Source organism: Centruroides sculpturatus, unplaced genomic scaffold, assembly GCF_000671375.1.
Source record: "Centruroides sculpturatus isolate CEXI.00-Female unplaced genomic scaffold, Cexi_2.0 scaffold304, whole genome shotgun sequence".
NCBI classification, from domain to species: Eukaryota; Metazoa; Arthropoda; class Arachnida; order Scorpiones; family Buthidae; genus Centruroides; species Centruroides sculpturatus.
In genome coordinates this window covers 470754-484946 of record NW_019384662.1, presented here as the reverse complement: position 1 = coordinate 484946, position 14193 = coordinate 470754, and the positions used below count along the sequence as shown (strand labels likewise).

The 14193-nt window shown below is 28.3% G+C and overlaps 1 protein-coding gene across 1 annotated transcript in view; it reads right to left on the bottom strand.

The window, feature by feature from the left end:
- Positions 1 to 14193, bottom strand: part of LOC111626596 (chromodomain-helicase-DNA-binding protein Mi-2 homolog) — a 176066-nt gene that overhangs the window by 110352 nt on the left and 51521 nt on the right. The gene's annotated exons all lie outside the window — the stretch shown is intronic.

The window sequence follows — 14193 nt, the reverse complement described above, 5'->3', positions numbered from 1 at the left end:
AATGAATAGAATTTATGCATTTTAATATGTAATTTTATTTTAATTTTCTAAACAAATCTCAGTTATTGTATACTCTTCTATTAATATATTTTTCGTATATCTTAAGAGTCCAATCACTAACTTAAACTTTCATTTCCTCTTGATCCTTCATTTCTTCTTAGATATAAAAATAAAACTTAAAAGAATTGAAAAGTAACTTTTGTTGCATATTTCAAAGTAACCAGATACAATATTTGTAACTCACAATTTCTTTCAAAACTTATACCAAAACATTTTGTATTAAGAAATGTTTTGTTCTACTTTGAGAACAGCTTCAACTCACAAACTTCTATAACAGACATTATTTGTTTTCCAAAGAGCATCAGATTGAATAGTTTTTCAAAGATTGGTTAACAAAGAAACACAATTTACTACATTTAGAACTTTTTAAAAAATTTTTCAAAATATAAATTTAAACTTCAGAAAACTTTGAAATATGCACGAACATTTATAAATTTACAAATCTTGAAAACTGAAATTTCTACATTGCAAATACAGTATTACAGTTTCAATGTATAGACACTTTGTCTTTAACGATAGTAAAAACAGCAAAATAAAACGCTATTTTTATTACCGATAAAAGAATTTTAATACTGAAAGACAGTATTATTTATTTTGTATATAATTACTTGCATGAAGTATATAATTTTCTTTATGAAACATTAAAATCAACAAGTTCATAAAACATCTGTAACCAATCCTATTGCATTTTTTTGTTTTCATAATCATTTATGGGTGCTCTTCTGATTACAAAAGCAAAAAACATCTGCAACTTGGGCAAATAAAACTAAACGATAATCTACGATTTATAAAAGCAAAGACATCTAAAACTTCAATAAAAGTAATGATTTATTCGGTACCACCCTGATATGGTTAATTAAAAGAACAGGAAATATTAAAAAGAATAAAAACAAAAGTAATAAAAGAAATCCAGACCTAGAAAACAATTTTAACGAAAATGTTATGAACATTAGATACTTGAACATCTCAAATAAAAATGGTTTGCAATTGTTTTTCATTAAACAATGACTATTATATTATTAAATATTTAATCGTAATTTAGCATGCATTGTTATAATTATTTTATTTACACTATCTTAGAAATAATGTTTGATTTTGGAATAACATCCTTGAAATGAGAAGTGAAATTTTTTGGAATTAATTCAAATATTTACTTAAATTCTTCAACAAAGCACACAGTTTGGTTACTAGCCTGATATATGGGGTTATCGGGTCTTTGAATTTTAATCAGCATTCTCTGGATGGATAAGAAAAACTACTGGCAGAAAAGGGAAGAAAAAATATAATGTGGTATGTTACTATTTCATCAGATACATGAAGTTCATTAGATACTGTAATGTGCAAAATGCCAGTTATGTGTAAGTCTATACAACTAATTATTGCAATCTGGCAATCTTACTGATGCAATTTCAGATTTTTGTTTTATGCTCTTCTAATGGTCAAGTTAGACTGGCTAGCAGAAAGATCTGAAACATTTAATAAAATTTTTAATAAGCTATTGGCAATACTGTTCAATTAAACAAATAAAGCATGTTACTCAATTATTTTTCAGATAATCAATGACCAGTCAACTGCAAAATTAAGAACAGCTGCAAAACTGACAGCAGTTACAACCACTGCAACAAGTGTTGCTAATAAATGCCATTTTTAGCTTATATTTATTTATAAACAATTAAAATTCATTAAGAAGTGCATGTTAAATTCCTTAAAAATTTTATGAACATTAAAAAAATTTGAGATAAAACATTACAACAAACAGGTAATAACAGGTACAAAAAAAATTCATCTTTCCCACTCATAACAGACATTATTTAATTGACAAATATCATTAAAATACAGCTAAATTTCATGAATACATATACTATCACAGTACACAGAAAATACATTAAATGAAAAGATATACACTTAAAGAAAAACAGGATTAAAACAGACAAATACACTAGTTACTATATCAAAAATTTACAAGTCTATTTTGTTCTGCATTCCAATTTTTGTATTGAATATAATCTAAAGGAGGACATTATTACTACACAAAATGATAATACTCAAAAATGATGTAAATAAAAGTGCCATTGATAAAATCTATAGATAAAGAGTATTATTAATAACAATCCATAAAAACTGCAGTGTATTTAGAAATTACTGAACTTTGTTACTTTCATACTGATTCAATTAATGCAAGGTCTTATTTTGTATGCTTTGTATATATATATACATATATACACATATACATGAAATGCTTTTTCTTACAAAAAAATTAGTGCCAGCATCCATATACGGTGATTGAACATTTAGAATTATTTTTATTGACCAAGTGGGTATTACATGTAAATTATCAATACTTTTTCTACAATCTGTTGGCATTACAGCTGAAAAATAGCCCTAGAATTTAATCAGTAAATTTTATTTTATAATATAGCTTAAAAACTTACAACTCTGACACAATCAAATTATATAATCCTTATATTGCTTTAAAAGATTTAATTATATTTCAGGAATAATAATAAATACTAAAATTTATAATAATAATAAACAGGAAAAAGTATTTAATATAAAAAACAGTAAAATTCTTAAACAACAAATAGAAAACAAAGCAAGAATTACTACAATTACTATTAACAAAAGTTATCAATAAACAATTCACATACAAATAAGTTCAAATATGCAAAATTAACTAAGATTTTCCAAAAATTATTGGACTGCAATTTGAAAAATTGTTACACCTATAAATTCCCACTGTTATCCGTCCATCCATCTGTCCTTAATCTCGAGAACGAAGTTAGATACATGAAAGTCAAGAACAGATATGGAAAGCTTAGGGCAGGAGGTCCCGATTAACTATATGCAAACTTCCGATGCAAAGTGGAAGTGATGTTATTTCAATTCATAACTTTACCCCCGAAAGAAGTTAGTTACATGACAGACAACTCCACTGCTAATGGAAAAGTATAATGTACAGGGGCAAGATATTACCAATTTGAGGCACGTATTTTAAATTAAAAATATGACTAAAAATTGCAGCCCGACATTGTGATGTCGTCACAAGAAATAATTGTTTGTTTGTTATGATTATTTTAAAATGAATAATAATGTAAGTTTCTAAAAAAAACACGGTTACTGCCAGAATATTGATAATTTAATAACTGATACTTCAGGTGTAAAGTATGTCCCACTTTATGTTCTTGCCTAAGGTTAGGTTCTATCCATATTTTAAAACAGTAATTGTTTTCAATGAAGAATGATTTCCCCATTACTGTACAATACTTAATAAGAATTGTCTTTTATGAAGCACATACAAAATTTCCATTTTTACTAAAAAACAAACTGCACTTTGTAATACAGTAGATCCCCCTATAAGACGGTAGATACGTTCCGTTCTTTATGAATCAATTTTGTAGGAATCATAGTTTACGGACTACAGCTGTTTGAAAGGTTTTCTTTCATAAAATTAATCGATTCTAGACTAATTCGACTCAACATTTCCAAAATACGTATATTTNATATTTTTCAATATATTTATTTTGTTTGTAAGAAATAAATAAATAATTTTTAACGATACAATAGCCACGATTATTATTTTAAAAAGTATATGTTAGGCTTAACATCGACAAAAATTCAACGCAAAGCGACATGCAACAGAGAAAAATTTCAACACGGGATAGGTTAATATATTTTTTTCATACATAATCGGTTATCCGAACAACCTCAGTCCCCAACTGATTCGGATAAATGACGCTCTACTGTATAAAGATCATTATTGATATACAAATGAGACATCACTAATACTAAACATGTTTACATGTATAGATTTGAATGCTAGCAGAATATCACAAATTGACAAATATACTTATTAAAGATGATTCAGTGATGGAAATACCATTGTTATTGGTGTTGTGATAAAAATAAGCAAGCAAAAACGTTATGTCAAAAACCCAGTGTTCTCTTTGGTCTACAAAACATTTAGCTTCCTCAAATATCAGTACATGTATATTTAAATTTTAATTAAATACCAGATCATCATTATCATCAAAATTATTTTGACATTATGATATTTTTCACCAATTTATCAAATGCAGTAACTTCAAATTGATCCACTAAAGACAATGTTATCAAATATCAAATTCCAATAATTATTAAACTAAATTCCTTAAACATTCCAAAAAATTAATTCTACTTAAATATTTGATCACATCTTATTTTACACATTTTTTTTTAGATAATAATGTGTTTCCTCTCTTTTAAAAATTGTTATTGTTGTAGTTAAAGACATTTATTATCAAAATTATGCTATGAAAACAAAATTTTACAAACTACATATAGATACAGTAGAACCTTGATTATCCAGACTAATTGGGGATGAAGGTACAGTGGTGCCTCATACAACGTACGCCTTGAATAACGGATGCTGCGAACAATGGACTTTCTGTTTGGCCGTTACGTGACTCGAGCAATGGACTGGCTGCGAACAACGGACTTTCCATTCGGCAGTTACGTGAGGCGAACAATGGTCTTTCTGCGAATAAGTGCTAATNGGGAAAGTAGTTTGGCTGCCCGATGACGTTTTACATATTATAGGAGTTATTTTTACCATTGTTTACGGATACTGCCACAATTTTTATAGGAATCATAACTATAGGAAACGGTTTTATAGGGGGATCTACTGTACTTAACATGTTTTATGAAGTAAAAATGCAAGCAGGTAAAATTCTTAAAAAGCTAAACAATCTTCTGAAATGTAAACGTATTTCACAGCACGTGTATTAACTCTAGCCACGTCCAGAAGAGTTTCGACTGCATGCATTACCCGGGACACACAACAAAATCTTATCTGCGCTCAAACTTAACTACTTAAGAACCTGTGCTGTTTACATTACATTAAAAATAATATTTTAGACATCGGGAAATGTGTTGTACATTTTTACAAAACACATTTTTCTACTACATAAATGATTCTAATTGTTACTTTAAAATTGAAATGATTGATATATTATGTATTTCTCCAACGTTTTCTACATTGTACAGAATTTAAATATATGTAAATTGAGAAAAAGAAATATCATTATCAGTAATTTCATTAGTGTACACACATCCTTTTAAATGACTAAAGCAAACATCAACTACAGAAGCGAGTAATCAGTTGCTTCTACTCAATGAAAAACAATTTTAGATTTTCTAGGAAAGATTTTCAAAAATACAGTGAATATTTAATGAATCTAACTTTCTAAAATGATTTATTTATTATACAGATGGGAACATAAAGTGATTTATACACGATACCTTTATAAAATAAAAAATTGAATTAATAAAAATATACTACATTCAGAAATTTTAATAAATAAAGATACAAGCATATTTGTAAGTAAATTTACAAGAAATCATTTAGGAAATTTGAAAGAATCCTAAGTATATTAATTAAGAATGTTAAGAAAAAACTAGCAGAAGTAAATTGGAAACTATACACTAAACATAACACTAAAGTTAGACCAAGAAAGTCGCACAGAGATTAACTACTTAGATGTCCAGATTAATACGGCGAATAAAAATATCACCATGACCATTTACCGCAAACCAACATACTGTCCTTTTTTTATACCTGCTAACTCAGCAGACCCTTGACCTTTTAAGGTATCAGCTTTTCAGGCCCTAGTCTCAAGGGCTTATTCCCACTGATCTGAAACTTCCGATATCTATAGAGAACTGAAACACATCAAACATATAGCATCGGCACACAGATACCACCAGTCTTTAATAGACAGGCTAACTGCCAACCAGCAATCTACAGTAACTACCACCAACACGTTGGTTAATGATACACAGCACAACCGGGTGGTTTTATCTTACGAACCGTCCCTTCAACAAATTTTTAGTAAAATCGCCAAAGAGTTGAAAGTGCGCTTAACATATAAGAGAAAACAGAATATTTTCCGACTTTTATCTAATGCTAAGGACAAGTCTGATGATAAGAAAGCGCCAGGGATGTACCGCATACCTTTGAATGACAAACATTTCAATCGTCGGATAACATACATTGGATCTACATACAGATACCTTGAGGCTAGAGTACAGGACCACAAATATGATGTGTCGAAGTAGAAGTATAGTACTGCTCTAGCCCAGTATGCTACCGAACCCGGGGTTTCCCGATGTTGGGATGAGGCTACTCTTTTGCGTAGGGCCTTCGACCGACACAACTTACGTTCGTTGGAGGCTATTGAGATTATATAGAAACCATGAAGGGAAACTGCATTAACTCCGATTATATTCCAATTCCACAATCGTGGAACTATTATTTACATTGCCACAAATCACAACAATAATTGTATGTGTAATTATTTTCCATCTTTCTGCTTTGTAAAAGAAAACAATTCATTTATATCACACTAATTTTCACAACACTATAATAATAATAATAATAATTTATGTATAGCTTTATTTTAAAATAATTAGTTTTATGTTGTAAATGTAACGATTTTTATATCGTACGATACACCGTTTAAATATTTAAAAATTTGGAACACAGTTGTATTCGATGGTTAGAAGTCTTTAAATGATAGAACTGTTTTTGTGTGTTTCATCCTGAGGAGGGCCTCTAAAAGATGGCCGAAGACGTTTGAGCATTAAAATATTTTGTTCATTCAGTGCTGGAATTAGCATTTAGGTGTTAATTGTTGTGTTTAATGTTAAGAAAATACTTAAACATCAAAATATTTAAATCAAAAATAATTGTACAATCAATTTTCTCACAAATCTTAAGAAATGATATTTTTCCGACGAAGAATCACTAAGTAGACAGTTGGCCAACAAACATTTAGCTCTTTTTCAGTATTTAAAAAGAAATTTTTTTTATTATATTCTCTGTGCGTAAAAGAAAAATTCTGAATTATATCAGGGTTATTCTGAATAATTAATAATAAGAATAAAATCAAAAACTAGAAATCAAAATTTTTAACAATTTGAGAGATGAAAATTTAGTGCATATAATAAAAATAAGATAAAAACAATTTTGCAATATTTCTAAACAATTTAAGAATTAGATGAACCAAACTATTTTTTCCAATTATGATTATTATATATTTATAATTTCTTATTTCTTTTTAATTTATTAATCTAAAAAAAATGCAATTTATCATTTTTGCTTAATACTTATCATAAAAACATTGGACAGCTACTAAAAAAAACTCTCGTACATTTTAGAAACTTTGAAGTATTAGAAAAATTGTCATGCATTAAAAACTTAATTGCTTTTGTAATCTTCTCAAGTGATGATTTTTGACAAGCATTCCGGCAAATAGGAATTTTAATCCGAGTACTTATTACACAGTGCTATAAATATTGCAACCAGATAAGCTTTTCTTATACTTGTGAACAACATATTTCCCTCCAATCAGTAAAAAAAAAACTTACAGAAATAGAAAAGATGATCTATTAAGATTATATGAAATGTTAAATGGAAGTTCAAGACAAGAATTAGACATTATTAAAACATGTTGCAACAAAAACAATTTTATGCAGTGTCACTTTGGAGAGAGACCATTGATTTGCAGTGCCCAAATCGTCTTTGTAATTGCTATTTCTATGACTGATGTTTTCAAATCCTGCAACTTTTTTTAATTTCATAGAGTTACATTTTACTACAAGACCAAATCAATATATGAAATACTGTCACACTGTTATTTTTGATAAGACATTTACACAAAACATACTTCAATATGTGGAGAAGCAACATAGGATTACAATTCAGTTAACTGAAATATTAGGTAAAGACAACAAAGTGTATAATATTACAACTTCAAAAATTTCTAAATTCTTTATATTGCCACCCAGCTCATCTCATTGCTGAAAATAATCCTCAAAGTATACAACATATTCTCCAAACTGAATGCAAATAACTTAAAGAACAACCAGACTACAAATCTTAATAAAGCTAAATAAGAAGTGTGTTCATTTCTCAAATGTATTTACATTACCTTTTAATTAATACCAATTAAACCTTCTTTAAGAGAAGGAAAATTTAATCTAAATAGATTTTTTAAAAGGAATAAATGTAAGACAAAGCTTTGATGACATAAAACAGAAATGTTCCTTAATAAGCTTGAAAAACCCAAGGAGTGGGCAAATTTTACAATGTTTTCTAATATATCATCTACTCCAAAGTTTTTATAAACTATGAAAACAAACTATTACTAATACATAAAATCTAGTTTGTAATTATAAGTTAAGTATGTAAAAAGTTGTATATTAGCTAAAGTCCAAAATTACAACTGGTATAGATAACATGTAATAAAATGCACACCATACACAACTCCACTTGCTGGAAAATTGTGTATGGTGTGCATTATATTAGTTGCATGTTAGCCTTTATCAAATTTAAAATTAAATTGTAAATTTATAAATAAAACCAAGACTTTTTTATTACTATTGATTTATTTGGCATGTGCCTTAATTTATTGTATTTAAGTTTTTTTTTTTAAATTATTTTTTAAAAACTTTTTCTTCATTAATGATGAAAAGACAGTTTCTGATTGGGTGTTAATATCAAAAATTGGAAAAAAAAATTCAAAATTTGATATTTAAATGTCAAAAATTCAATCATAGCTCAACAAATTTTTGTTACATTTAATGAAGAAAATGGGACAGATGAAAAGACGTATAATAAAACTTTACATACGTTTTCATTTTAAAGCTAGTTTTAATCCTAGCATAGAAAATAAAGAAACAAAGTATATTGCAAAGACAGAAATAAACGGCACTTTCCTTTACTGATAATTATTAAATTAGTTGATGTCTCCTTATAACATTATTACCCGTTTACGTCAACACAGTTTTATCATGGGGCATTTTTTATTAAAGCAACTACATGTAATTTTTAATTTATTACAAAAGCTTTACAATTTTATTAACTATATTTTTGTTCACTTTCAGAAATATTAGATAATTATAGTTATTTTCGTTAACATAAATCACTTATTTATTCAATCTTCATTTGTACATAAATTAAAATGCAATTTTGACAGACCATCTTAAGTACATATTAATTACAATTAAAGTTTATAGATGTAATGTTTGTTTGTTCTTTTTCATATAATAAAAAAGGGAAATATTAAATGTAAATTATTCACATCAGATCACCCTTTTTTAATTATAATTTATCTCCCTCCTAATATAAACACCAATATAGTCTGTTAATATCTAACTATGAAATTTACGGAAATAATCTTTGCATTCAAATGAAAATTGATGTAACAATCATTAATTCTGTTTCAGATGAATTTGTTTTGATTACTAGTAATAGACATAAACATACCACTATAATCTACTTTCTAATAGCCAAACAGCTGATTATTTTTGAGCTAGAATTTAGTTTAATTCTTAGTAGTTTTATAGTATGCTTGCAGATACTTGAATCTTAGTAGTACTCTATTGTAAAAAAATAATTTTAGTTTACTTTGATACAAACGATGTATTACAAATAAATTTAAGTCTCGCGAGATCCAAAGATATTTTTATCAAATAATGACTCTTAGCTTTAAATAAAACAAAGCAGCAAGTATTCATTTTGCAACAAACTCTTTATATGATGTTAAAAAGATGCCCATTAATGTCGGAAATCTGAATTCAGATAATACAGAGAAACTTCAAAAGTTTATTTTTAATCATCTACATAGAAGATAAATGATAATTTGTAATAAAATGACGCAGGACCATTATTTTTATATCATAATGTTGTCAACTAAAAATTTTTTAAAATATGCCTTTATTAATATGAATAAAATGATCAATATAAATTAATTTTCAAAAAGGAGAAGGTTGTTTTTAATAAAATAAATATTGGCTTTGGCTGCAGAGGAAGATCAAGTTTTACAAGAACAGTATAAACCAAACTTCAATGTCGGTTAATGGAAAAATTTTTAAAAGATCCAATGCGAACGGAAAGGAAAATTCTCATTTATATAAAAAAAAGAATAAATTATTTTTTATATTTTAACAACAAAAGTAATAATTTAAGCTAATTATAATGTTACATTATATAAATTTTAAAAAATAGTTCAATTAGCAATTTTTAAAAGCAATAGTCAGGTTTAAATATGTTAAGATGAATGTTACTTAAATTAAAATTTTCAATTTAACGACAAATAGCCAATTTATTGTAAGCTGGCTCCTACTTTAAACAAACTAAGAACATCCCCTTTTGTTTATCAGTTTAAACCTACGTCCATCAATTAGAAACTGCACTGCATCTCATTTTTCCACAGAAAATAGTTTCTGGATATTTATAAAATCATTAGCAAACTAATAGTCATGTAGCAATGATTATAAATCTAGTTATTTCGTATTTGTTAATTGGTATTTATAATGGATATTTGCATGTTCTGAATCATTAAAAATAAACTTTTTCCAGTCATGCAAATTATAATGTTTTGGTTTTGTTTTCCATTCATTACAATAACTATTGTTTCAAACTTCTGATACAGATGATTGATAAGGTAAGTTTACACTATAATTATTTTTAAAAATTTTTAAATTATTTATATATATCACATAGATAAATTCAGACATTACGGTAACATTTTCATTTCGAGGTTTACAAATGATTTTCAAGAATTTCCGGTGAATTTGCTTTGTTTTATATCTAACTAATAAAACAGTTATATAGATAAAAGATCTGAAGTATGTTCAACTACACAATTATAAATATATTTTGTGTAAGTCTTAATAATATATTTTTAATATCAACTTTTGACAAACTATATTTAAATGATGGAAATAATTTAAACAGCTACGTAAAAATGTTAAAGTAGGCTATAACAACTTTCCTAAGTATTATCTCGGTAATTTTTAAATTGTTGCAATCACTCTGACCTACTTTAACATGTGCAGAGAAAACAGCTTAACTGGTCAACACATGTCTAGCCACTTTCGACCATGATCGACCAATGAACATCTCTGGAGGATTGATACCGATAAATGTTTACAGTAAGCATCAACTTAACAGACTAGAGAAAAAACTTTTTTGATCAAGTTTTAAGTGGAAATAATGCAAATAATGAGTTTTTTTATGTAATTTAATGCACATAAGTAACTTTTATTTATGTATTGTTAGTTAATCAGGGCCTCCTGCCCCTAAGCTTTCCATATTTGGTCTGGAATATCATTTATCTAACACAGTTTGAGATTAAAGAAAGACAGATGGACGACAATGGAAACTTATAGGTCTACAATTTTTTTCAAATTGCAGACCAATAACTATTTCTAACAGAAAAAAAATTTAAGATTTACACAGTATACCTAACTATTTGCATTCAGAGAAAAAATATAACCAAAAGGTCAAATTTTATAAATAAAAATTAAGACTAATCAATTGGGTTTTTCAGACAGTTAAACAAATCTGGTTTAATGGTAAGTTATTATGCCTCATCTTATAAATGTTAAGAAGTGAACTGAATTAACACAATCAGGTCTAACAAGAAAACACAAGGACAGACTGAAATAGAGAAATTTCCTGTTAACTGTCTCAATGGTCCAAACTAAATCGTGGAGACAGGAAAAAACTGTTAAAGACTGGTGATTATGTTTTCATTCTAGCTGAACATCCAATAATCAGTAAATGCAGATTTAATACAAAAACTCATTGTGCAATATTCATGTTTAGGGGTTGTATTGACTTATTCATGGCTTTCACCACAAGTTTATGCCGTTATCTGTTAATCTGATTGTACCATCTTTAACCATTGAAACTGTCTTGGAGGATATAACTTATGCTTGTCCTGGAGTCTCTCATAGATGTCTATTAACATCAATACAGTTTGTTAGACTTGAAAGTTGTAACAGAAAACAGTTGATACAGACTGAAAGATTCAAATGTTTCTGACATAACAAATTATCTCTCTTGACTTCAGTCTGTTCAATTTTAATGACTCGTGCTCAAAATACACAAACAGGAAAACAACAAACACAATGGGGAAACATACCGTAAATGACACTTCGATTCAAATGTTTCAACATTCTGAAATTTCTGATACAATATTATACTAGGGACAGAAATTAGTATGTTTAAGAAAATATACAGCTATTCTAACATGTTCATACAGAGTCAAAAGATTTATATTCATATATGATCCTCACATTTAAAACTAATAGAAGAAATGTTAGTTTTCCTAACTAGAGGTAGAGATGAAATTATACAAAAGTTACAGAAATTAAGTTTAAATATAAATCTAAAATGCTAATTTGGCAACAATTTTCATGGTATTATTCAACAAACAAACTGGAAATGACAACTAAAAATCTGTTTAATAAAAGACAAAATAGAATAAAAGTGCATTAAAACCATAAGTGAAAATTTCTAAAATCATCATTATAATACAAACATGGGCAAATGCGGCTCTTTTTGAGTTACGTGCGGCTCTTGCTGAAAGTGTTAATTTCTGCTTTTTATTATTATTTTTACAATTTTATTTCCACAATTTTGTGAAAATATGTTTAATATTTGTTTTATATANGTTGCCAATGACTATCTGCTATTTTTATAATATATTAGTATTATTAGAATATATTATTATTATTATATCTGAAGTAAAGAGCACCCGTTGGGATTCGGCTCGCTCCCTTGTTTATTTCGTACATCACCTCAGTGCAGGGTATTTACATTTATTTGAGTGTTGTGCAAATCGTGGCTTCTAAAAAACAGAAAGATGATTTCAATTGAAAGAAAGCGAGACATCATCAGAAAAAGTAAAAGTTGACAAAAACTTCCTTGCCAAATGGGGAGAGGTTCGGGAGTTTACCAACACTCATTATCCAAACAGAGCTGAGGCCAACAGGATCAATGACCTTTACAATGATACCCTCGCCCGTCATTTCCGACAGGTGTCGAAGAAGAGAGAGAAACAGACCACCCTGGTCATGATTTTCAAGAAGCCAGCTGCCAAAAAAACAAAGGATGGAACAAGAGGAGTTGACCCTGCAAGCTCCGGTAGCCTCTCCTGAATCTGACTCCAATTAAAAAACAATAAAAAGAGACCCGCTGCAATGTGTAAAAAATCTGTATCTATATGAATGTGTGAAGAAAGTGTTCCTCCACCTCCTCCTCGCAACATCTGACTACCCGGCATAATTGGTGACTGCTCCATTTTCATTTTTTTTAATGGTACAGTACGGTTATTTTATCCGCGGAACGAATTATATGTTTTAACACATATTTCTATGGAAAAATGCGTTTCGTATAACGGACTTTTCACTTAACGGACATGCACCTAGAACGGATTAAGTACATTATACGAGGCACCACTGTAGTCTGGATAAGGAAAAATTCGGATAATCGAAACAAATACTTTAATTTGTCTGTTAATGATAAGACAACCTGTTTTCTTTTCGATGACATATCAGTAATATTAAAAATAAATACTGTATTTAAATCATGATCAAATTTTCAAGAAACAAATGTTTGTATTGAATTTGGACTTCTACTGACCAGTGCTAACAGACTATCTATTGTTTAAAAGACCCTCTGGTGGCACAAAAAGACTGATTTTATAAAATAAAAAGCAGTTGAAACTGCATTTTTATGAATAAAAATTTGACAATCTATTTATCATTTTATGACGAGTAAAACTTTTTCGTCGCGTTCGCGACTTTTAAGTAATGCATAAACCTTCAAGGCGCGAGACCCCTCGGACCACAAGGCATAGGTGAGGGCCCACGTTGCCCTTGGTCATAGAAATGATGTAATTTGAATATAAATTATTCATAAATACTTATGTCAAGTTATATTTTTATTATGACGCAAAATATATTTAAGAGTTTACGACCACTGTGCNTACGTTGCCCTTGGTCATAGAAATGATGTAATTTGAATATAAATTATTCATAAATACTTATGTCAAGTTATATTTTTATTATGACGCAAAATATATTTAAGAGTTTACGACCACTGTGCTGGGTGAGACGTTGTTGAAACAAAAAAGTTATGCATTCCATAACGTACATAAACAGTATTGTAATTCGCCAAGTGCAAATCAGCAAATTTGTAAAATGTTTGTTTGTTTAACAATCCGGATAACTGAAAATCCGGATAATAGAGGTCTGTATAATCGAGGTTCTATTGTATTTTATAATTATTTCAAGATCCTGCGT